Source organism: Haemorhous mexicanus, chromosome 21 (assembly GCF_027477595.1).
Source record: "Haemorhous mexicanus isolate bHaeMex1 chromosome 21, bHaeMex1.pri, whole genome shotgun sequence".
Classification (NCBI taxonomy): Eukaryota; Metazoa; Chordata; class Aves; order Passeriformes; family Fringillidae; genus Haemorhous; species Haemorhous mexicanus.
This window is the reverse complement of record NC_082361.1, coordinates 2,318,585-2,341,729: the sequence shown is the minus strand read 5'-3', so window position 1 is coordinate 2,341,729 and position 23,145 is coordinate 2,318,585. Positions and strand designations below refer to the sequence as shown.

The 23,145-nt window shown below is 49.3% G+C and overlaps 1 protein-coding gene across 2 annotated transcripts in view; it reads left to right on the top strand.

The window, feature by feature from the left end:
• NACC2 (NACC family member 2) overlaps positions 1-23,145 on the top strand; it is a 56,213-nt gene that overhangs the window by 9,215 nt on the left and 23,853 nt on the right. The window contains exon 1 of one of the 2 annotated variants that reach the window (XM_059864846.1): positions 19,320-19,442. The exons of the other annotated variant lie outside the window; for it this stretch is intronic. The gene's annotated coding sequence lies outside the window, so the exon portion shown is untranslated. Of the gene's footprint in view, positions 1-19,319; positions 19,443-23,145 lie in introns of those variants that run through there. 2 annotated transcript variants of the gene reach the window in all.

Here is a 23,145-nt window from a genome sequence, read left to right as displayed (position 1 = left end):
AAGCACACCAGAATCAATATCTCAGTAGTCCAATAAAACCTGTGGGAATTTCATTTCAGCTCATTTCAAGTGATCTAATAACTGGCCTTTCAGATGACTGCTGGGTGTTTGGTTTCTTTGTGCAGCTGTAAAAATGTAGATGGAGCCCAGGGTCCTTGCAGTGCTTTGGCTGGGCAGTGGAGCCTCCATCCCAAGGTTTGCTCTGGGGTCAGGCAGTGAGGGCTGGGGGCTTGGCTCTGGGTGGTTTTCAGATCCACTGGTGGATTCTAATTCCAGCTTGCAGCACTGATTTAGTGTCCATCCCACCTCTGCATTCCCTTGGGAGCCAGTGGGAGCTTCAGCAGAGCAGCTGGAGGTACCTGAGCCCCAGGGTACCTTCAAGAATATTTTTGCAATCGAGTTTAGGAAGTTTCCTCATTTACCTTCCCTTTAAGATCCCAGACTGGCTGTTGCTTTGTTCATGTGTGCCTTAGGAGAGGTGTATCCTGCAGTAGTTGCTGACTAATCTGCATTTGGCAGGAGAAATGATGCAGGAGGGAGGACTTAACTCTTTGCAGGGGGACAGGAGGGCAGCACAGCTTGGAGGGGGTGGAGAAACCTGGAGAAGCTGCAGCCTGTGTGTGTCTGGTCCAGGCTGTCACCCCAGCCCAGCTTGGCAGAGCACTGAGCTGAATTTTTTTGCTTGACCATCCTGAAAACACAGAGAGCTCCAGTGGCACGCTGGTGATGCCCACAGTGCAAAGTGCTGGGAGTGATTTTGAGCAAAAATATTCCAGTGGCTTTTACCACTCTTCTGTAAGGTTCTGTAGAGTGACAGTCATGATTTCTTGGTTCTTTTTCACACCTGCCAAGTGGTTTTTTCCCCCCAAAATCCTGGAAGCACAGTTCAATTGCAGTGTATTTATGGAGCATCACAGGTGATGCCGAGTGCCTCCCCGGGCTGTGTCTGAGGGATTGGTGCTGTTTGGCTGCTTTGGTGTCCCCTCCCCGCCCTGCAGCCTGCTCCTGACCTCTCCTGGGTGCCTCAGGAATGTTGTGTGAGACCCAGGGTGCAGCGTGAGCCATGGAAATATTTGGAGCAGGCGGTTCCCACACCCTGTGCCCGCCCTGGCGCACGTGCCGCCAGCTCTGGGGTTTGCTGGGAGGAGTTTTCCCTCCTGCTGTCCAGGTGGTGGCTGCCCAGGTGACAGCAGGTGGGTTGGGAGCTTAGGAGTTGTGTCTGGTGGTACCACCCACCAGCATGGATGGATCTGTCAGTTTGGGGGGAAAAGGGAGGGATTTGCTGGCAGCTTTTGGAAGAGAACCCAACCAACCTCCCAGTGCTTGCAAACCCACCTGAGGAAACCTGGGATGAGGTGTAGCCAGGAGCTGCTTGGAACTTGTTTCAAAAGGTATGAAAAGGGGAGATGGGATGGGGTGAAGGATTGCTCTCATGTCCATGGAGTTGGACAAACTCTCCAAGTCACCCAAAGTTCTTGGGGGGAGGAATGATCTCTTGGATCTGGGATGGTTTCATGGCCAGGGCAGTGCTTGAGCTGCCTCAGCGAGCTCAGACTGACATCCCAGAGGTTTTTTTTCTCCTTGCCTTGGCTGCTCAGATCTGGTATTTGAATTTTAGTCTTGGTTTTGTAGGTGGGACCAGAACCACCCACCAGGCAGGCTGAATGCTGCCCTGTTGTGTTGTCACAGGCGTGGGTGGCACTGACTGTGCCTGCTGCCCACCGTGCTCCTGAGGCTGCCCTGGGCACAGTGGCTCTCTGGGACACACTCTGCTGCTGGCACTGCCCTCGGGAGCACAGCCCACCCCGTGGATCCTGCTCCATGCTCCACCCCACATCATTTGTGTGTTTGGTCCCAAAGTCCTCATCCCACTCCTGATTCCACCTCCTCCTGTCTCAGGAGCCTCCCTCTGTTCCTGGCAGTTCAGGGAAGGTTGGCTCAGCTTTTAACCACTTGCCTGTGGCTGTGAAGTCTCAGTGACATATTAAGTATTTAATATCCAAGTGCATTAGCTGCCCACCCACATCCCCCTTTGGAGATGGGCTGAGGGAAATCTCCCACATCTAACAGGATGCTGCCCAGCAGAGTTGTACAAATGGCTTCCTCCTGCACCTCTGCTTTGATCTTTGGTTCCTGACCTAATTAGCCATGAGTGATGGAGTGAGCAGAGATCTGGTGGCTGCTCCCAGCACCTCGTCCCTCGCAGGGATTTTGGGGAGACCCCTCCCTGCTGGAAGGGACCCCTGTGGGGTGTCACAGTCTGAATTGTCAGTGCTCCATCTGAGAGGCAGCTGGGCCAAAGCAGGGCTCACCCAGCTAAACCAGTGTCCCTGCACCTGGTGGCAGGCAGGGCGTGCCCTGGTGCTGCCACCTGAGCCTGGTGGCAGTGTGAGAGGGGACAGTCCACCTCAACAGCCAGAGCTGGTGGTGTTACAGCTTCATTTCTGGGCCCTTGCTTAACCCCTGCAGCACATCAGAGGCTCTTGTGAAATGCAATGTGCTGGAGCAGCAGCGCAGGAAAAAGCTCTGCCTTCTGTGAAGCCAGACTGTTGCAGCGTAATTTGTTTTGTAAGATTTTGAAAGGCAGTGTTGCAATCTGTAACAGTAGAATAGTGGGAAGATGGTCAGGTGGTTCTTGGGACTTCAACAGACAGATTTCATGTCTGTGTGTTTTTGCAACACCTTTCTATAAAGGGAAACATAATTTAAAATATGATTACTTAGTGTTGTAACAGTCTTCTCAAACGTTTTTGCATTATGCAGAGATCATTATCAGAGGCTGATATTAACTTGCAAAGAATATTATGCAAATCATTCTCCTGTTCTTCTAAAAAGAAATTTCCTTCATAATGCAAAGCGTGACAAAAAAAATTGTGCAGAGGCTTTTGGCAAAATTACATTCAGAAGATGTAACAGTTTTTCTGCTTACTAGCACAATCCGTTTCTGCCTTTTGACTGGATTTGCTCAACTCAAGCTGATAAAGGCTGAATTTTAAAAGCAGGCTGGGGCTGGGGGGGGAGAGTGGTACCTCGTGGGTTCAGGGATGGTCAGGCAGGGTTTTTGTGCTTGGATCTTTGTCTCCAGTCTGCCCTGGTGGCAGTGACAGCCTCTGATGTTCTCAGCTGTGTGCTGTCCCTGGAATTCCGTGGTGGTGCCTCGTGGTCCTGGGGTGGGGATGCTCAGCACCACCCTGGGCACCAGCAGCAGTTCCAGGGAACAGGACTGGGATGGATTCCACAGGGACAGACTCCCCAGGTGTCCAGTGCCACCAGTGTCAGCCTCTGGGTCACTGGGACCAGTCAGACCACCCTGGGTGGGCTTGGACCCCAGACCCTGGGGTGGGATGGGTGGTCCTGCCCCTTGCAGCCTTCACAGGATCACTGAGGCTGGAAAAAATCCTCTGGGATCATTGATCCCATGGATCAAAAGTAGCCATCATTAAATCATTTAAAAAGAATCAATCGAGTCCATCCTGTGCCCTGTCCCCCCCTTGTCCCCAGCCCAGAGCAGTGAGTGCCACATCCAGGCCATCCTTGGGCACCTCCAGGGATGGGCACTCCCTGGGCAGTGCCTGGCCACCCTTTCCATGGAGAAATTCCTGCTGATGTCCACGCTGACCCTCCCCTGGCACAGCTGGAGGCTGTTCCCTCTCTCCTGTCCCTGTTCCCTGGCAGCAGAGCCCGACCTGCCCTGCCTGTCCCCTCCTGTCAGGGACTGTGGAGAGCCCTGAGATCTTCCCTGAGCCTCCTTTTCCCAGCCTTGGCATCTCCCTGCTGTTTCTCCAAGCACCAGCACGTTCCTGGAGGTAATCCTGGCCCAGCTGAAGCCATTGAGGATTTTGCCACTGACTGCATCCCTGCTGGATGTATTTTTGGTGTGTGTTACAAACTGGCTGTGCCAGTTCCGAGCTGCCCCTTTCTCACACAGAAATCAGATTGTGCTGAAATCGAGCTGATTGTTTCAGAGGTATTGGCTGTTCTGCTCTTCTTATGGATTGATTGACAAAAATAGAGCCTGATAAATATTGTAAATGACTAAAATACTTGCAAGCTGTGCATCACAGTCAGCTTTGGAGAGGCTCTTTTGCTGTAGGACCCCGTTTTCCAGGCACTTAACACCATTTGGAGAAAACGAGCTCCTGATTTCTCAATACAAATGTGATTGAGGAAAGTCAGTAATATTCAGACATGTAGATTGAATTAAAGCAGCAGGGAGAGTTTTCACTAACAGAGGAAATTTTCAGGCTCTCTTTTTGTGTCTGGTTAGATAACTCAATATTTAAAAATCAACCCAAATTAGATAAATAAGCTGGGAGTCATAGTTAGCATTCGTCAAGCAACTTAGGCTGGATGTTCCTGCCCTGCCCGACTCCACCTCTAGCTGCAGGGTTTCCCTGTTATGAACGGGTGAATTCTAATCCTTGTTTATTCCCTGCTGCAGAGAAATGGATTTATCCCGAGTTTTCTGCCTTGAGAAGGAGCCCTGGGGGCTGGGGCGCCCTGGGGCGGGTGCCATGTGAATTCCACCCTTCACACCTTCCTCCAACACCAAATCCTGTATTTCCTCCGTGACACACAGAACTTTTAACACCCCGAAAGTGGCCCCAGGGTGTGGTTGTGACCTGAAAACCAGGGCAGTGAGGGGTTACATGAGCTGGCTCTGCTTCCTTGGCATCTCCTGGGGTCAGGATGGGAGCTGCTGGGGATCCCTGCTGGACCCACTGGGTGAATTACAAGGAAAAGCTTTTTATTTTTTAAACATGGCAGGGAAGGCTGAATCAAAGTAGGGAGGTGTTTTATTCTGAACAGCGTGGCGGAAAGGAATCTTTTTATCTTCTGGGCTTCTTTGTTTCCAGAATGTTTTGTAGCACGGACTTGTAGCAGAGCAGTGTTAAGCACATTCCTGCAAATCTCTTTCTGGTAGCCTCTGGAAAAGGGTGATGCTGCCAAAATCAAATCAAATATTTAGTTCTAAACTCTTTTTTATTTTTTTTTCTTCAAAGGGTGACTCTTTATGACTTTTTTTTAGGGGGGGGGATTTTGTTGTATTTCTTAGGAGAGCATTTGTAGTGTTCATCACAGGAGAACTGTTCCTGTTCATCACAGAACTGTTCCTGTGCATCACAGGAGAACTGTTCCTGTGCATCACAGGAGAGCTGTTCCTGTGCATCACAGGAGAACTGTTCCTGTGCATCACAGAACTGTTCCTGTTCATCACAGAACTGTTCCTGTGCATCACAGGAGAGCTGTTCCTGTGCATCACAGGAGAACTGTTCCTGTGCATCACAGAACTGTTCCTGTTCATCACAGAACTGTTCCTGTGCATCACAGAACTGTTCCTGTTCATCACAGAACTGTTCCTGTGCATCACAGAACTGTTCCTGTTCATCACAGGAGAACTGTTCCTGTTCATCACAGGAGAACTGTTCCTGTTCATCACAGGAGAACTGTTCCTGTGCATCACAGAACTGTTCCTGTTCATCACAGAACTGTTCCTGTTAATCACAGGAGAACAATTCCTGTTCATCACAGGAGAACTGTTCCTGTGCATCACAGGAGAGCTGTTCCTGTGCATCACAGGAGAACTGTTCCTGTGCATCACAGGAGAGCTGTTCCTGTTCATCACAGGAGAACTGTTCCTGTGCATCACAGGAGAGCTGTTCCTGTTCATCACAGAACTGTTCCTGTGCATCACAGGAGAACTGTCCCTGTTCATCACAGGAGAGCTGTTCCTGTGCATCACAGGAGAGCTGTTCCTGTTCATCACAGGAGAACTTCTCCTCTTCTTCCAGGAGAAGCTGTGGGTGCCCCTGGATCCCTGGAAGTGTCCCAGGCCAGGCTGGACAGGGCTGGGAGCACCCTGGGACAGTGGAAGGTGTTCCTGCCATGGCAGGGGTGGCACTGGATGGGCTTTGAGGTCCCTCCCAACCCAAACTGCTCCAGGGTTCTGTGACTCCCTTTGTTTTCCCCCTTTTCCCAATTAACCTCATTTTAGTCTGAGAGCACCAGCAGTGGCTTTTCCCCTCTGCTGCCCTTCTGCAGTCCCCACCTGCCTCACTCCAGCCCTGCTCTTACCACCAGGCATGAACAAAAGCAAAGCAGAGGCCAGCATGATCATCCCCTGCCTCAGTCTGCTGCAGGGAAACCCTTCCCAACAGAGTGAAAATTGCAAGTGGGGATGGAAATTATGGGGCAGGGAAGAAACAGCATTCCAGCCTGCTTTAATTTGTGAGTGGATGTCCTGGAAATAAGGCACAGCAGTGCATAGCACAGGTTGTTCTAACGTGGATGCTGGGCTCGCCCTTGTGTGAGTGTGGTGCTGCCTCATGATGTAGGAGCTGATATTATAACCTTGAAGAATCTTGTAGGACATAAAAGTTTTAATTAAAAATCCAGCTTGGTTGAGGGTATTTTGGTTTAGTATGAATGTCTTCATTTCTTTTGAAAAAAGAATTAAATGAAACCCTTAGTATTCCTTTTTTTTTTTTTTTTTGATTCCTGCATATTTATTCTTGAAGTTGAAGCATTAGAAAATAATTGAGTAAAACAAAATCCACAAGGCTTCAAATTACCTCTAGCTTAATGTTTTATTTAAAAGGTTTGCTAACTGACATTCTTTATAATGAATTAGGTCACGAGGCTCCGAGGAGTGTTGTCGGTTTTCTTCTTTACATTTAAATTTGAGGCTGCTTCCCTTGAAACTTGGGCTCTGCTGCCAGAGCTGTGACTCCCTGGCTCAGGGAATCTCACTCTAATTATTCTCAATCACACCAGTGCAAATGAATCCATCCATGTTGGGAGGGTGGAAGCAGTGTTGTCATGGCAATCTCCGTAAGGTCAAGAGAAACTCATGGATATTGTTCTCTGCCTCTCCTGGGAGGCTCTACCTCTGCAGCACTCTGGCTTTGGGGAGGAACTTTGAAGCAGGATCTTGTCAAGGTTGGGTTGGAAGGGTTTGCTGGTTCCTGCTGGGGGTTCAGGTGAGGGTGGTGGAGGAGTCGTGGCTCGCTGCTGCTCCTCCTCTGGGCACCACATCCTGAGTCTGGCTTGTTCTGGAATGTTCTGGGATCCTCCTGAACCTCAGGGGCAGCAGAAGGACCTTGGTTTGGTGCTGGGTAATGGGGCTCAGTGTGCTGGGCTGAGCTTTGGATTGGGTTTTGCTGGGAGAGCTTCGCTTGTATAACTTAAAACTTACTTAAAACTTAAAACTTACTTATGCTTGTTTGCTTTGTAACTTTAAAAAAAAAGCCCAAACTCCAAATAGTAACAAGCCCCAAAACAACAACAGAACACCCAACTTTGTTTTTCTTTAAGGCCATGTTGGGTGGAACAGCCTGGTCTAGTGGCAGGTTCCCTGTCCGTGGCAGCTCTGATGATTTTACAAATATCTGGTGTGGAAGGAAAAGGAATTCACTGAAACTGGAATTCACTAAAATTGGAATTCACTAAAGTTGGTGCTTTGCAAGTCTTGGTTGAAGCAATCCATGTAGTTGTGGTTTTATGGTTTTGTATTTCTAAATGATTCTTGTTTAAAAAAAAAAAAAAAGGTAACTAAAAAGAAATGTTATTGATAGAGAGCCATCAAACATTTTAATTTGCAATTAAATCCATATTAAAACTGTAGTTATTTTGCTAACCCAGGACATAGATACATATATGTATATAAATATATATATATACACACATACACACCCCTATCTCTTTGAGCCTTCACACAGCTCTAGCACATCCCTGTGCCAGGATTTTTCATGCAGGTGGCTTGGGCTGAAAGATCTGACATTATTTAATGACTGATACCAATATTCTCCAAAAAAAACCCAAAAACTGAAAGAAAATCTTGCACTTTACTGGCTGCAGAGGAGCCCTGGCTGTGCCCTCAGGGTGTCAGGTGAGTCTCTTGCATTATTTGTGTTATCTGCCCTTAATTGCTTCTGGTTGCTGAGTCTTTGGAGATGTTGAGCCTCTCTGATCTTGTCCTCTCACACCCAAGGTGTTGTCACGCAGCAAACAGGTTTTCACAGGGTTTTTCACCTGGCAGGTGTGCCCTGTTGGCCCATCCCTGCAAGGCCTGGCTTGCAGAGCCCCTGCCCTGCCCAGGTGTGCCCGTGTCCACACAGGGCACCCCAGCTGGCACCTCTGCTGCTCTGACCTGACTTTGTCTGGAGCTTGGCACGCAGGTTGGATTAAGGGGCTTTAAATTGGAATTTTAGGCTGGCAGAGCTGAGGTGTGGAGATGAGTTGGTGTTGAGACCTCAACAAAGCCCTAAGCAAGTGGAATTTACAATTAAAGACCTATTTGCATTTAAAAATCATTTCAGTTGACCTTCTGGCCCCCTGGCTTTCTCACTGGCTGTGGGATATCCATGAACACTTCCAGGGCTCCTGGACCTGCCAAAAACCCTCTGAGCAACTTACCCTGGTCCACTCTGCCTTGCCCACCCAACCCCTGCAGGAGTGGCCAGTGAGCTGTAGGGGGGAAAAAAACGTGGCTGATGAGGTTCAAAAAGGCACAGGGGAGCCTTTAATGCTGGGAAAACAATTAACTGCAGCTTCTGCAGTATTTAACAGGGCTTCAAACCCCTCTGATTATCCCTGGCGTTGGCTTTTGTCCATCCTTTGGTTGACTAACGTGTCCCTTTCAGCTTTGGTGACAATAAAATGTGAGTAAGCAGAAAACTCAAATTTCTGAACGATGGCTGGTGGCAATTTCCTAATTTCCTGAGTGAGCACAGGCTTCTTGGAGTTTCATTCCTGTGCCAGAAAGACTATTTGCTCATACAAAGTTCTTCATTGTAATAGGAAAAAATCAATTTGATTACTTTCATGTCAGCATGCATGTCTAATGGCTTAGAAGTTATTGCAGCCATAAAATATACAGTATCATTTCTCTCTCACTCTGAAATTTGACAGGATTAATATAGTCAGCATGAAATCTTAGTCATAAAGTCGACCATAAGTGATGGTAAAATTAGCTGCTGAAATCGTCTGCTTATGGAAAGCATCTTCTGTTTTTCCTTCAGGGAAAAAATATCAAGGGGCTGGCGTGTGGATGGGAAGGAAGTGTTTGCTCTGGTGGGAAGATGTCCATTTTATTTCATCTTCCTGCATCTGTGATGTCCCTGACAGCCCCAAGTGTGGCTTCACCACCCGTTTATCTCTGCTGGTGGCTTTGTGTCCAGCCCAGCCCTGTGTGAGACACAGGGCCTGGAGAGCACCATCCCCTGCAGGGGCTGGCTTTGGGTTGGAAATCAGAGCTTTTGGGGTGTGCCCATTGGCTCTGTGTGTTCCCCAGGGCAGGCTGGAGCGTGCTGCTCTGATTTATCTCGTGCAGAACGAGCCTTGTGGTGCTTGGAAGGTGTTTTATTTTCCTTGGGTTGGTGAGGTGGTTTCACCCATGGAATTGAGTGGATGCTCTTCCTCCTGGTGCTGCCCCCTGCCACCTTTTTGGTCACCCCTGTCCTCCCACAGACCCCTTGGGAAGTGGCTGAGCACGAGGGGGCACAAAAGGGAGCTCTGAGCTGAGATTGTGAAAGCTCTGCCTGAATTTGAGTTTCCTTCTGCGTGGCTGCCCTGGGAGGCAGAGCAGCCTCTCCTTCCTGCTCACCCACCTCCAAACCTGCCCTTGGAAGAGCAGAGGAAGTGCTGGCTTAGGCAGGTGTGTGATCCTGCACCAGCCCAGCCTCTGAGCTCCTTCTTGATGGTTTTGTTTCGTGATGTCTCATTTCAGCTGCTTTGGGTAAGGTGCCCGTGCTGCTTTTTCTGCTTATGAAGCTGATTACAGAAAGAATTAAGGAGCTTGGTGCCTTTAACAGCAATGAGCTGCTATCTTTAATACCAACTTTCAAATTAAACCAAGGGAAGGCATCATCCTGCTTATGGACATTAATTGCCCATTCCAGAGGGTCCCAGAGCTGGGTTTTCTTGCCAGCTTGGCTTTCCAAGGGGAAATTTCTCCTGTTCCTCGAGCAAAGACAGAAAGTTTTGCTCCTCTGGGGGGAATCAGGGGTTCCCTCACGTTGCCTCCGGATGTTCCAGCCTGGCTGGGAGCTGTGTCCTGCTGGTTTCACAAGTCCTGCCTGCCTTGGCAGCCCGTGGTGAGAAGTTAATATCTGGTCATTGCTTTTGGCTGCATCTCCAAGGCAACTTCATTCATAGGCAGCCATGCCTGGGTGACTGACTCCAGCTCCTGTTACATCCCCCAGGAGCTGTTAACCCCTTCAGCCCAGGCAGGGAGCAGGCACAGAGCAGGTGGATGCCATAAACTCCCAGCAAATCTGAGCTGCTCTCTTTGGTTTCCTTCCCAGAGCCTTTTTCAGCGTGGGGAGAGCAAAGAGCTCGTTGCTGTTTAAGATCCTTCTCAGTGCAGAAGGTCTCAGACTAAGTTTGTTTCTCCTGGAATTATGATGCTTCATTATCCCCTGGTTTGGGCAGAACGTTGCCTTTGGGATCTGCACTTGCTGCAGAATTTCTTTGGGGGAAAAGGAGCTTGGCTGCTCTCTGCAACACGTGCTGAAATGCAGGAAAATGGAATTTTGCATTTCATGCAAAACCAAGGGAGGATTTTCCCTCGTGGGGCAGGTTCTGAGGTGAGGCCACCTTGTTCCCAGGTGTGCTCAGCATCCTTGAGCCTGTGGGATGGAGGTGTACAGGTTAAACATGGACATGTCCTGCTCCCTCCCTGCTGTGCCTATTTCTGTGTGAGCTCTCCAGATCCACATTTGCAGCCTCCAGAGACTGCTTCCATTCTCACCAAAAGATGTAGGAAGGAGGAAAGGGAGCCAAACTCTGGGCTTTTTGCTGTTTGTTTCTCTCACAGCAATGCAGAGAGGTGCTGTTCCAGGAGATGATGATTTGTCCTTAAAATCCACAGTGCTGGCTGGGATGGATCCTGAAGCAGTCCCCAGGAGAGCATCCATCTCCAGGGAGGAATGGGGCAGAACAAGTCCAGCTCAACCAGCACCAAGCAAAGCTTGGTTTGAACTTGCTGAGCATTGTAAAACCATGGAATGCTTTGGTTTGGAAGAGACCTTACAGCCTGTCTTGTTCCATCCCTGTTCCAAGGGCAGGGAAGTGGAGCAGGGTGCTGGGCTGTGCCCTCTTCCATGGAGATTTGAGTCCATGCTCCCACCCTGGATGTCTGGTGCTCCTTGGAGGGGATTTGGCAGGAGGGGACAGGCAGGAAAAGCTCACTGGGTTTCACTGGACACATCCCTGCAGCCCAGGGGGGGCAGCTGAGCAGGGATCAAGGTCAGGCTGGCTCTGGGGATAGCTGAGATACACAAACCTGACACCCTGCTAATTTTTTAATGCATTTTGGGAGGTGTGTTACACTCAGGGAGGGAATGGGACACGCTGGGAATGTGGAGGTGCTGGGGCTCAGGATGCTGCAGTGGCACAGGGTGGTACCTGTGGAAGAGTTCATTAAACATGGCACAGATGATCCCAAGGACCTGGGGGGCAGCTTGGGTCCCCTAAAACCTGGCCAGGCTCCCAGCTCCAGGTGCTGCTCTCCCTTCCCAGGGAGGAAAACCTGCTCTTGGACTCTTATGGAGCTGCTATAATTCTCAAATTTTAATAATAGATTACCATTAGTATCAGCCTTATATAATGCACAGCTCATTATTGCTTACTCAGAATAATTTTGCAGCCTCCTTATAGAACCTTGGAACTTTATTTGCTGAGTATAAAATATGCAGAAATGCATGAATAGTTTTAAGACTTGGTACCCTAAACTAATACAGTGTGCTGATTTTTTTTCCCCTGCACCATGATTGAAGTCAAATTAACATATTTACCTTCAGTGCTCCCAGGAGTAGCATTAAAAAATTCAAGAGGTGATTCAGAATAGTCTCTGATTTGCTGTGTTTAAAGCTGGATTTCATTCCTCACTAAAACCATGCAAACACTTGACTCCCTTTCAGCTTTGCAGCCTCTTTGCTCCCCGTGCAGGTCCTCAGACTCACCAACAGATGGGAGCAATATTATTACCACTGTGTTCCCAAAAGGAAGCTTTTTATTTTATTTTATTGGTTTTTCAGGATGGTGGGGAAAGCAGGGGCAAGGAGTAAGGGAGGAAATGAGTTCTAATGAATGGCACAGAAGTGTGGCTGCTGTTTCAGGCTGGAGTAAGGAGAAGGATGCAGTGTGGTTTCTGTCTTTCCTAGGGCAAATCACAGAGCCTGATTTTGGCTCTATGTTCCCATTTTCCCAGGAAAAAAAAGCTGTGTAAAGGCCAGGGTGGGAAGTGGAAGCTGTTGCTTTATTGCCCAGCAGTTTTTTCATTCTCACAAATGACACCTGTGCCGTCCTGCTGTGCTTTGGTTTGTCCCTACAGCTGCAGGGTGCAGCTCCTGCAGCTCCAAGGATTTCAGACCCCACCACAGTGGGCTGCAGGGATGCAAATCCTGCTCCAAAGCCCCCAGGCTGCTCCACCACCATCTCTGTCTTTAAAACATGGAAGTGCTGCAGGAAAACCTTTGACCTTAACACTTTTCCTGCCCCAGGGAATAAATATTCCAGGGAGAGGGTCTGTGAGAGGAGGCTGGGTCTGGTCAGAACCCTCTGAGCAGGTCAAATCTGCACTAGAGAGACTGTGCTGGTTTTTTTCCATGCCTGCTGCTAGATTAGGAAGTTGTTTCAGCAGATGTTGTTCCCTAAGAAAATGGGTTAATGCTTGGTGGTTAGAATGGTGTGGCAAAAAAGCTTATTTGTGTGAGGCTTTGGCTAATTGCCTTGCAAGAGTTACAGAGCGTTGCAGCAAATTTCCTGGATTTCGCAATCGCCAGGGTTCTGGTTTAACTGGCCAGAAAGATTTGCAAAAATACACAAATAAATGGGAATCTAGAGGTAAAAATCACTGGCTGGCTTGCTGCAAAAACCTGGAGAGCCTTGTGAAGAGGTCTTGAGGTGTGAGCAAGTGGCTGAGGCTTGGGACTGAGTGGATTTCAGGAATTACAGAATTCCTGAATGATTTTTTTTTAAAAAGGACCTTAAAGCTCATCCTGTTCCATCCCCTTTCCACTGTCCCAGGTTGCTCCAAGCCCTGTCCAGCCTGGCCTTGGACACTTCCAGGGACTGGTCCCAGCACACTGATGGAGCTGGGAGCTGCTCTGAGCTGGGATCACAGGGAGGAGTTTCCATCTGGGGCAGGGATTTGGTAAAGTGGGCCAGGAAAATGCAAATCAAGTGTTGCTGTTTCTAAGGGCATCACCACGAAAAGACTTTAACTGCATCAAAAAGCACCACAGCAATGAACTGCTGGGGCTGGGAGGGACCTGGGGGCTCTGCTGGGAGCCTTGGGCTGCTCCAGGGAAGGGTGGCCACTCCTGGATAAAGCCCTGTCTGGGCCAGAATTCCCAGAGCCACGTGCCAGCACAGCTCTGGGCTGGGGGCTCTGGCATGGGCCAGCTCTGCATCCCCCAGTGCTGCTTAAATCACTGATTCACTTCTGTCTGAGCAGCAGTCTAAACCAGGAATAAATGGACTTGGCTCCATAAACTTAGCACTTAAATATTTTCCCAGGCAGGGAAAAAAAAAAACCACCAACATTTGCTTTCCATGCAAAACATATAAATCTTGGCCAAGTTCCCAAAGTTGTGTGTTTAACTGTTCATATCTGTGTGCTTGTAGGAGAGAAGTGGTTGTTCCCCTGCATAATTCTTTTCCTTTTTTAAAAGGAAGCTGGAATGTTTGTGAGGAAGACATTTTAAGCCAGTGGTGGGGATGAAGGAGAGTGAGGCTGGATGAGGAAAGGAAGCACCTTCCCCTCATTCCCTCTGTGCCAGGACTAACCACAAATGCTGCTTTGGGGCTGTTTCTGCTTGTCTGATGAGTTTTAGTGAAACACAGATCTGGCTGTTGGTTTCCTTTTAATCCTACCCCAGTACAAGAGCTGTTAGTGGAGTTTATTTCAAGTTAAAATTGTGGATGCTGCACTAAACTCAGCTCTTCCCTCCTTCCCAAAGCCCTGCAGCAGGTGGATGCTCCTTTATTTCCTGCTCACCCCATGACAGACCCTACTGTCATTATTCAGAGATGCAGAGATAGATTTATTTTTGTATAAAATCCCTTTTTCTCAGGAAATCCCCAAGGAGATGCTGAGGAGACCCTTCCCTGGGGCTGGGCTGATGCCCAGCTCTCACTGGCACCACCCTGTCCCCATCCTGGGGGTGCAGGTGGCACTGGGAGGGAGGACAGGGTCTGTGCTGACTGTCCTGCCTGCAGAGGGCCAGCTTGGAAATTTCCCAATAAAAAACCCTCCCTGAGCACTGCAAACACACAGTGCATAGAAACTGGGGGATAAACCCACCCAAATCTCCTCTGCAGAGGAGAAAAATCCCAATAACCATCCTGCAGCTTCTCCCCACTGCTGTCCTTGCAGTCCCCGTGCCAGAGCTGGAGATGTTTAATTTATTTGTGTTCTAACACCTCTGTGTTTCATAACAGGAATCACTCCTGGGTTTGGCCAGGAGGCAGTGGAGCTCCCTGTAATCCAGGAGTGAATCAAAGCAACTTTTTACAAAACAAGATTCTCTCTCACTGTTGCAAAAGAGCTTTGGGGAAATCTGGTTTTTGTGGTTAAGGATCTTACTCTTGATGCACAAGGAAAATTATGTGTAGCTTTTATTTGGCCCAAAGGATTCTTACAACATTATCCGTATTTCCTTTAATTTGTGGGATTTCTAGTAAATGGGCTTAAAAATAGGTCTGGGCAAGATGCCAGGGTACATAAGAAGAGCAGAAAAGCTTTGCAGGCTGTGAGCTGCTCGCTTTCACTTCTCCCTGGGTGCAGGCTGGGGGCACGGGGCGGTTGCTCACCTTTTGGGGTTAAATTTAATGATGTCTCTGGAATCCTTTGGAAGTTGATATGGCAGGAAAAAAAACCTGTTAACTCTTTGCTAGAACTGATGCAGTGTAGTTGCTGAGCTGGAGTCGAGTCTGGAAAGGGGCAGGATGAGCTGCAGCACCAGGGAGGGCAAGAATTGGGGAGCTTGGACCCATTCCCTGATGGGATTTAGGGACCCTGGAAAACCAGCAGTAGGAGCAGAATATGGCAGGAATGTACTAATGGCAATTTTTATCCATGGATATCGAGGTGCTTTGCAGGTATAAAGTCTTCTGGTGCCTCTGTGAGATGGGGGAAGTGGGGTCAGTTCATCTGTGCAGGTGAAAACACCTCACCCCTGTTTGCCCCCGGGGTGCAGCCTCAGCTGATGCCAAGCTTTTCTCTAAAAGCTGAGAAATTGGGTGTTGTTGTGGACCAATCCTCCAGGGTTGTGGTGGTTGGACTGAAGTCCCAGGAGCCACTGCCAGCACCACACAGTTCCCCAGGATCCTCTCTGGGGGAGGCAGGTGAGTTTGCTGCAGCTCCCATCAGAAGGGCTGATATTTGGGATGTGTCTGGAGAGAGCACAGGGCTCACTGATGCCAAACCTTTCCATGGCAGGGGTGGAATAGAGTCTTGGGCCTTTTCCACAGGAGTGGTGCCCCACTGAGGGGCAGCTGCTGCCTCTGAGGGCTCTTCCATGTTCCAGGAGAAAACACAGCAGAGGGGAACAGCCTGTGCTGCCTCTGCCTGCTTTTGGTACACTGTGAGCAGGAATTGTTTGTTTCCTTCTGGACACAGAGCTGCTGAGTGCCAGCACCCCAAAACTTCCCTCATTAAACCTTGGGACTGAGCAGCTCCCAGCCCCAGGGCTTTCTCCTTCCCTCTCCCAAATCCAAAGCCCTGACCTCCAGCCAGCCCAATTAGCACAAGTTCAGATTCGAGCTGATGTTTCAAATTTGCCTCCTTTGCCTGAGATCAGCTTTCCCAGGAACCCTGGAGCAAAAGGCTCCTGATGTTCCTCCAGAGAGCAAGGTTAAATGGGCAGCTGCAGCCCAGCCCCGTGGGAAGGGCAGGGCAGGGCAGGGCAGGTTTTTGGGGATGGTTTTGGGGAGATGGGCTGGCACTGGGGGAATGCTGCTGGGTCTCTCACCAGAGCTGGGGCTGGGATGTGTCAGCTCCTCTTTGAAAACAGACAGTGTGAGCCCCTTTGATTTTTCTTTTTAAAAATAATTGGTTTTGTGAGCATGATTGGGGAGGGGGAGGGTGTGTTTAAAAATTTTTAACTGAGAGCCAGCAAATTTAATATTTTCTGTGTCTCGGCTGTGTTGTGATTTACATTTGATTTTAGGCGTAATTAGAAATGCAAGTGGAGCGCTTTGTGTTTTACCTCTGCTCCAACTATTTATGGCATGATATGCAAATGAAGCAAGCTATGAATATTAAAGATTAGAGTGTGTTACAAAGTATCACTGTCTTTAATGAGTTGGGTAATGGGCACAGGCTTTGGAACATGGAGGGATTGGTGCTGCGTGCCGGCTCGGCGCTCCGCAGCCCGGCTTTGGTTGCATCCCAGGAGAGCAGGGCTGGGATTTAAAGGCTCTCCAGCCCCTCTCGGCTGCAGTAGGTAGGTGAGATTCCCCAGCGTTCCCATGACAAAGGAGGCTGCAGCTGAGGGCTGCTGATGGATTATTTCACCGAGGCTGTTGCAGTTCTTGTCTAGGTCAATCCGTTTCGTCTGCGGCAGCGCTGGAGATGGATGTGAGAATATGAAAGCGCTCGCCGACCTTTCAAGGTGCTTTGCAGCCATGGGAGGGAATCTTAAACACAAATCCTGCCAAAATGGAGCTGCTGCTCCCCCGGCACAGCCACCCCAAGAAATTCCTTCAGCTGCTTCTCCAGGATTAGGCTCGGAGGCAGGGAATTATTTTGGGGGGTTATTGACGGGTCTGAAGGAGCATCTTACCCACTGGAGAGCAGAGGGGTGGGAATGGGGCTCCTTGGATTAACCCCTTCTGGGGGCAGGAGTCAGGACAGCCTGCTCTTAGCTCTGAATCACTGCCTGCTTTTAGCTTTAAATCAGTATCTGGGTTTAATTCTAAATCAGCAACTGGTTTTAGCCCTAAATCAGTCACTGGTTTTAGCTTTAAATCCGTCACTGGTTTTAATTCTAAATCACTAACTGGCTTTAGCCCTAAGCCAGGCACTGGTTTTAGCCCTGAATCAGTCACTGGTTTTAGTTTTCAATCAGTTACTGGTTTTAACTCTAAATCACTAACTGGTTTTAACTCTAAATCACTAACTGGTGTTAGCCCTAAATCACTAATTGGACTTAGCCCTAAATCAGTCACTGGTTTTGGCCCTAAATCAGTCACTGGTTTTGGCCCTAATTCAGTCACTGGTTTTGGCCCTAAATCAGTCACTGGTTTTGGCCCTAAATCAGTCACTGATTTTAGCCCTAAATCACTAATTGGACTTAGCCCTAAATCACTAATTGGACCTAGCCCTAAATCACTAATTGGACTTAGCTCTAAATCAGTGATTTTATCTCTAAACCAGCGACTGGTCTTATCTCTAAACCAGCCTGGGGAGCTGTGAAGGAGGAAGGGTGCTCTGTGTTTTGGGGTGCACACAGAGGCTCCATCCAGGGCTGCCCTGCAGAAGCAGCTCTGCTGGGATCCCTGTGGGATGCAGTGGATGCTGGGGGGCTGCAGGAGGGGGGAAAACCCTGCCAGATACAGAAAGCAACGGATTTTATTCCAAATGGGGCTTGGGGAGGGTGGGCGGTGGGGAGGGAGAATGAAGCATGCCCCAGGGAGCGTGCTTTTCAGATTTGAGGTATTTAAATTACAAATTTTGATGAGGAAGATTGTCAGCAGTATTCAAAACAGTGCTTAAATTCTTTTGAAACACTGTCGAGCTGTGCTGTGGCAGTTGAAAAGTTTGGCACACAAGAACTTGGCCCAGAAGTTGCTGCTTGGGTTTTTTTTTTCCTTTAAAATTCAATTCATCTGTATTCAAGTATCCCACATGCTTAAGGAAAAATAACCCCACCAGGCTCGTACTGGTTTGAGACAGACCCTTGCCTGCAGGAGAGGCTGCAGGAGTGATTGATCTCTAATATTAGAGGGTTCTGTGTTGGTTAATCAGCATTAATAAGTATTTATACTTGGAAAGAAGAAAGGGTTTTGCAGTGTTTTTGTCTGCTCGTGAAAACAACCAGCAAACTAAAGTGGGGTTTGGCATTTTTTGTGTTTTGCTGGATTATGAGTCCATGTGAATTAGACAGACCTGTTTATGTTTTTGAGGGCTGGTCAGTGTTTGTTGGTGTGGGACCAGCTCAGGTCCTGAGCACCGGGGAGACTTTCTCACTCCAACCTCTGACCTCTCTCTGCTGCAGAGATTTAAAAAAAACCCAGATTTTAGGGGGCTCTCCCAGCAGCTCAGAACTTGTCAGATGGTGGATGTAGCTTAGCATATAATATATCTATATATATATAAAACCAATATATTGATCATACATCCTCTGTATTATAATATTTCATATCTATAATCATCAGCAGTGTATGTATAATACAATATTCTGGGCTGCAGCATTGTCTGGGGGTGGTTTAGGGTGTGATACAGAAATAGGCACATTCTGAAGCTTTGGGCACAACGTGTTGCCCCCAGTGAGGGGTTTTGCTGCAGGAGGAGAGGAGGCAGAAATGAAAAGTCAGTGTTGAGGCTCCTGTACTCCATGCTCCTGGGAGCAGGGATCAGTCTGGGGGGGTTTTCCCCCCAGGGAAAGGGGAGACAGAGAATTCCTTGCTGGACTACAAGCAATAAGTGCAATATATAAAAAAAGCAGATTTTCAGCTTTGCCTTCATCTGCTTGGGCAAAGTGGGTGTCAGGCTGGGGTGGCCACCTCGTGTCACCAATTTTGGGTTTCTCAGGGGTTTTGCTGGGTGACCAAGCCCCTCATTTTTGAAGAAGCTCCTGTGCCAGTCTCGTATTTGCCTGTCTGAGCCCAGAAGCACAGAGTTAAATTTCTGCAGTCTCTAACTTCCCTTGTCTGCAAGCTTCTCTTTCCATTAAAGATCAAGCTCAGATGCAATTGTAGCTTTGCTTTATTGAGTATTAAAAGTTTAATGTGTAAATGTCTCCCTTCACCAGAACTTTTTGGCAGCCCTGAAATTCCTACAAAACCACAAAGATCCCAGTTGCTGCACGGGCTCAGCTGCCCTTGAAGGGTTAATTATACTATGCCTTTTTTTTTTTTTTTAAGCAAGGAGAATAAGCTGTAGCCAAAAGTAAAAGTCATTAATTTTAAGACAGAGATGTAAGCAAAGTTTCCTTCCCCTCTGCAGGTTGGTCAGGGTAGGCTATGCAGTAATTGAAAAGTAAAGGCAATTGAATTACAGGCTCCTGTCCAAACCGAGTGCGATTTCTTCTTCTTCTTCTTCTTCTTTTTTTTTTTTTTACAACCTCCATTGCATCAGAACTAGGCAGTATTCCTGATGTTCTCATGTGTGTTAATGCTGACTCACAGACTAACTTGCACAAGAAAAAAAAACACACAGGCAGCTCCACCATACTAGGTAATGAGCTCTAGCGAGAAGCAGCGTCTGATGTTTTGTAAGCTTTTTTTAATTGACCTTTTAAGATATTTACTTTATTTTAAAGCTTTCTGTTCCGTAGTGGCACGGTGCTAGGACTGAGTCATGCATGTTCTATATTGCTAGCTCTGCTGTTGTGTACTAGGAGTGAGGAGAATAGGATTCAGCATGGCACTTGTCTTTTTTGATGTGTTACGGATGGGAATTAGTGCTTGTGATGGGATGCTGCAGGCAGGGTGAGGGGGTGCTCTGTGCTTTCCCGTGGCCATAACTTACTCGGGGTCTTGACTTTTTATTAGATGGCAAAATACTCCGTTCTGCAGAATAATTGTATTTTCTAGCCATGTCTCTCCCTTCTCCCTTCCCCTTGCAGCAATCTGAGAGGAAAAAAAAAAAAAATTAAAATGTTGCATTTTCTATTTTTGCTTCTCTTTGCTTTGAGAGCTCTTAAGATCAGTGTTAGGGAAGGGGAAAAGAAAAAAAAAAAAAGCCTAATTAAATAATAATGGCAAAACCACGCTTTGCCTTGGCTGAATGACGGCACTTTTTGGAGCTGCCGGGTGGGTGACCTCGAGGAGCCGCGCTGCTCCCGGGGACGGTGACTCACCTTGCAGCAGGACAGAGCCGGGGCTGCGCCGGCACCGGGGAGGGGACACGGGGCTGTGGGGGCCCTGCAGAGACCCTCGGGGCTGTGGGGGGGGACTGGGAGAGACCCTCGGGGCTGTGATGGGGGACTGGGAGAGACCCTCGGGGCTGTGATGGGGGACTGGGAGAGACCCTCGGGGCTGTGGGGGGCCCTGCAGAGAGACCCTCGGGGCTGTGCTGGGGGACTGGGAGAGACCCTCAGGGCTGTGATGAGGGACTGGGAGAGACCCTCGGGGCTGTGATGGGGAACTGGGAGAGACCCTTGGGGCTGTGCCAGGGATTGGAGAGAGACCCTCGGGGCTGTGGGGAGCCCTGCAGAGAGACCCTCGGGGCTGTGGGGGGCCCTGCAGAGAGACCCTCGGGGCTGTGATGGGGAACTGGGAGAGACCCTCGGGGCTGTGGGGGGGGACTGGGAGAGACCTCGGGGCTGTGCCAGGGATTGGAGAGAGACCCTCGGGACTGTGGGGGGCCCTGCAGAGAGACCCTCAGGGCTGTGATGGGGAATTGGGAGAGACCCTCGGGGTTGTGATGGGGGACTGGGAGAGACCCTCGGGGCTGTGGGGGGGGATTGGGGGGAGACCCTCAGGGCTGTGATGGGGAACTGGGAGAGACCCTCGGGGCTGTGCTGGGGGACTGGGAGAGACCCTCGGGTTGTGATGGGGGACTGGGAGAGACCCTCGGGGCTGTGGGGGGGGATTGGGGGGAGACCCCCGGGGCTGTGATGGGGGACTGGGAGAGACTCTCGGGGCTGTGGGGGTCCCTGCAGAGAGAGCCCTCGGGACTGTGCCAGGGGATTGGGGTGAGACCCCTCAGGGCTGTGCCAGGGGATTGGGGTGAGACCCCTCAGGGCTGTGCTGGGGTCCCTGGGACTGTGGCAGGGTCCCCACAGAGAAACCCCTTGGGGCTGTGCCAGGGTCCCCATGGAGAGATGCTTGGGGCTGTGCCAGGGTCTCTGGGCAGAGACCCCTCAGGGCTGTCCTGGCGTCCCTGTGGCTGTGCCAGGATCTTCAGAGAGACCCCTCAGGGCTGTGCCAGGTCCCCAGAAGGGATGTTTGGAGCTTGGTCCCCAGGGAGAGCCCCCAGGGCAGTGCCAGGGTCCCAGACTGAGCCCCCAGTATCCCTCCCCTGGCAGTGGGGCTGCCCCCACCTCCTGAGCTGCAGCATCAGCAGGATTTTAATTCACATTTCCACTTTTCCCCCCATTTTCCCCTGCCCAACCTCTGGGGCTGTACTTTCTGTGTGAACTTTGAGGGCTCTGGAGCCGTGGTGGCTCCGTGCTGCATGTCTGCTGCGTGGGGGCTGCCCGTGTGTTCCTGAGTAATATTTGCAAATTCACTTTCTGCTCTTAATAAGGCAGAAATAATCTTCTTTCACCCATTGCCACTGGCTGCTACACTAAAAATAGGGTCTGTCCGCGCCGCTTGCCACTTGCAGCATTTCAAAAATAAATACTTTGGAGCTGCAGATACAGTGCTGCAGGAGAGGAGGCTCATTGCCATTTGATTACTGAACTTAACCTTGTTTTCTCCCCCCTGTGCAGGAATCCAAACCTGTGCTCCAGTCCCTCTCCCTTGCCCTGCTGGATTTTCTCACCTGGAGGAGGGGATGCTCAGTTCTTGGGGTGGGGGTGCAGACTTTGCATTTTGGCTCCTTGGCTCCCTGGCACAGCCTGTGGTGCAGGGGTGGGGGGGAATATGCTCAGCCTAGTGCATTTTATTTGGCTTTATTTGGCTGTTTATTTTATTTAACTCTTTAGTTTACTGAAATCTAATTTATTTCACTCTCTATTTTATTTGAGGCATTAGAGCATCTCTGGGCTCAGGGAATGACACTTGGCCACTGAGTTTGCAGTGAGCTGTTGCATATTTTCCCCTGGGTTTTTACATTTCCTTTGCATTAAAAAATGGGGAAATAACCCCCAAACCCTGCAGTGAGAGCAGGGCAGGTGCCACCCCTGTGCCTGGGGGATTGGGTGGCTTTGGGGACACCCTGCCCAGCTGGGTGACATCCCCCTGCCAGCCTCAAATCCAAGGGTGGGATTTTCCCCCCCTCTCTCCTCATTTACAGAAGAAAGGGAAGTTTCCTTTGACCCTTTGGGGCCTTCAAGGGCAGAACTTTTCAGCTCTTTTCTTTCCTGGGGCTTTGGCTGGGGGGGTGGAAGCCTTTGGCTGCTTTGTCTCCCACCCCCAGAGGGTCCCTGTCCCTTTGTCCCTGTCCCAGCTGCTGCCCAGCTCACCTTCCTGGGGAGCTGCAGGACTTGGGGGACATTTGGGGGGTTTTGGGGGGATGATTCTCCACCCAGTCTCTCTGTTGTTTCCCTAAGAAAATAAGGCAATTTAAATACATTATCTAATTATTTCTGATTACTCCTGGGGGAGCTCTGATGGCAGCATCTCATTCTAGGTCGATGCTTTTTCCCTTTGTTGCTGTTGCCTCACCCTGACCTTTCAGGCCTCAGAGCAGGGAATTAGTTTGGAAAAGAGCAAACCTGCTTTTTTTCTTTCCCCCAAAGCAGATGAATGCAGAAACTGAGAATTCCCAAACTCTCCTGGAAGTTGTCTCAAATAACAGCTGCATTTTTTATGAACATCTTGTGACAAAGGCTATGACTTTACAAAAATCAGGCAGAGATGTACAAATTATCCTCCTGGAGAAAGAGGCTGCCATCAGAAAACAAAATGATGTTTTGCTTGAATGGTCACACATGTAAAATGATCAAGGTGGGGGATAAATGGTTTTAATCCAGTTTTATAGAAGTTTTCCCATTTGGATATGTCCTGTTGATGGTCTGTCACCTGTAGGACACTCCAGGCCAAAGGGGACTGGATTTTTTGGGGTGATGGTCATTCTGGGGGCTCCTCCTGCACCTTGGGACACAGCTCAGCTTGGGAGATGAGATTGGAAAAATACAGTTTACATCTGTAATTGCAAAGGTCATTTCTCCTGCAGCACAGCTCTTCCTGTGTCAGATGGGCTGAAGCCATTTCAAACCCTTCAAAAGTCTCTTGGTGCTCTATTTAAAAGAAAAATGATCACATTTAATAGAGAAATTTTAAAGTTAGAAATTATCAAGCTTT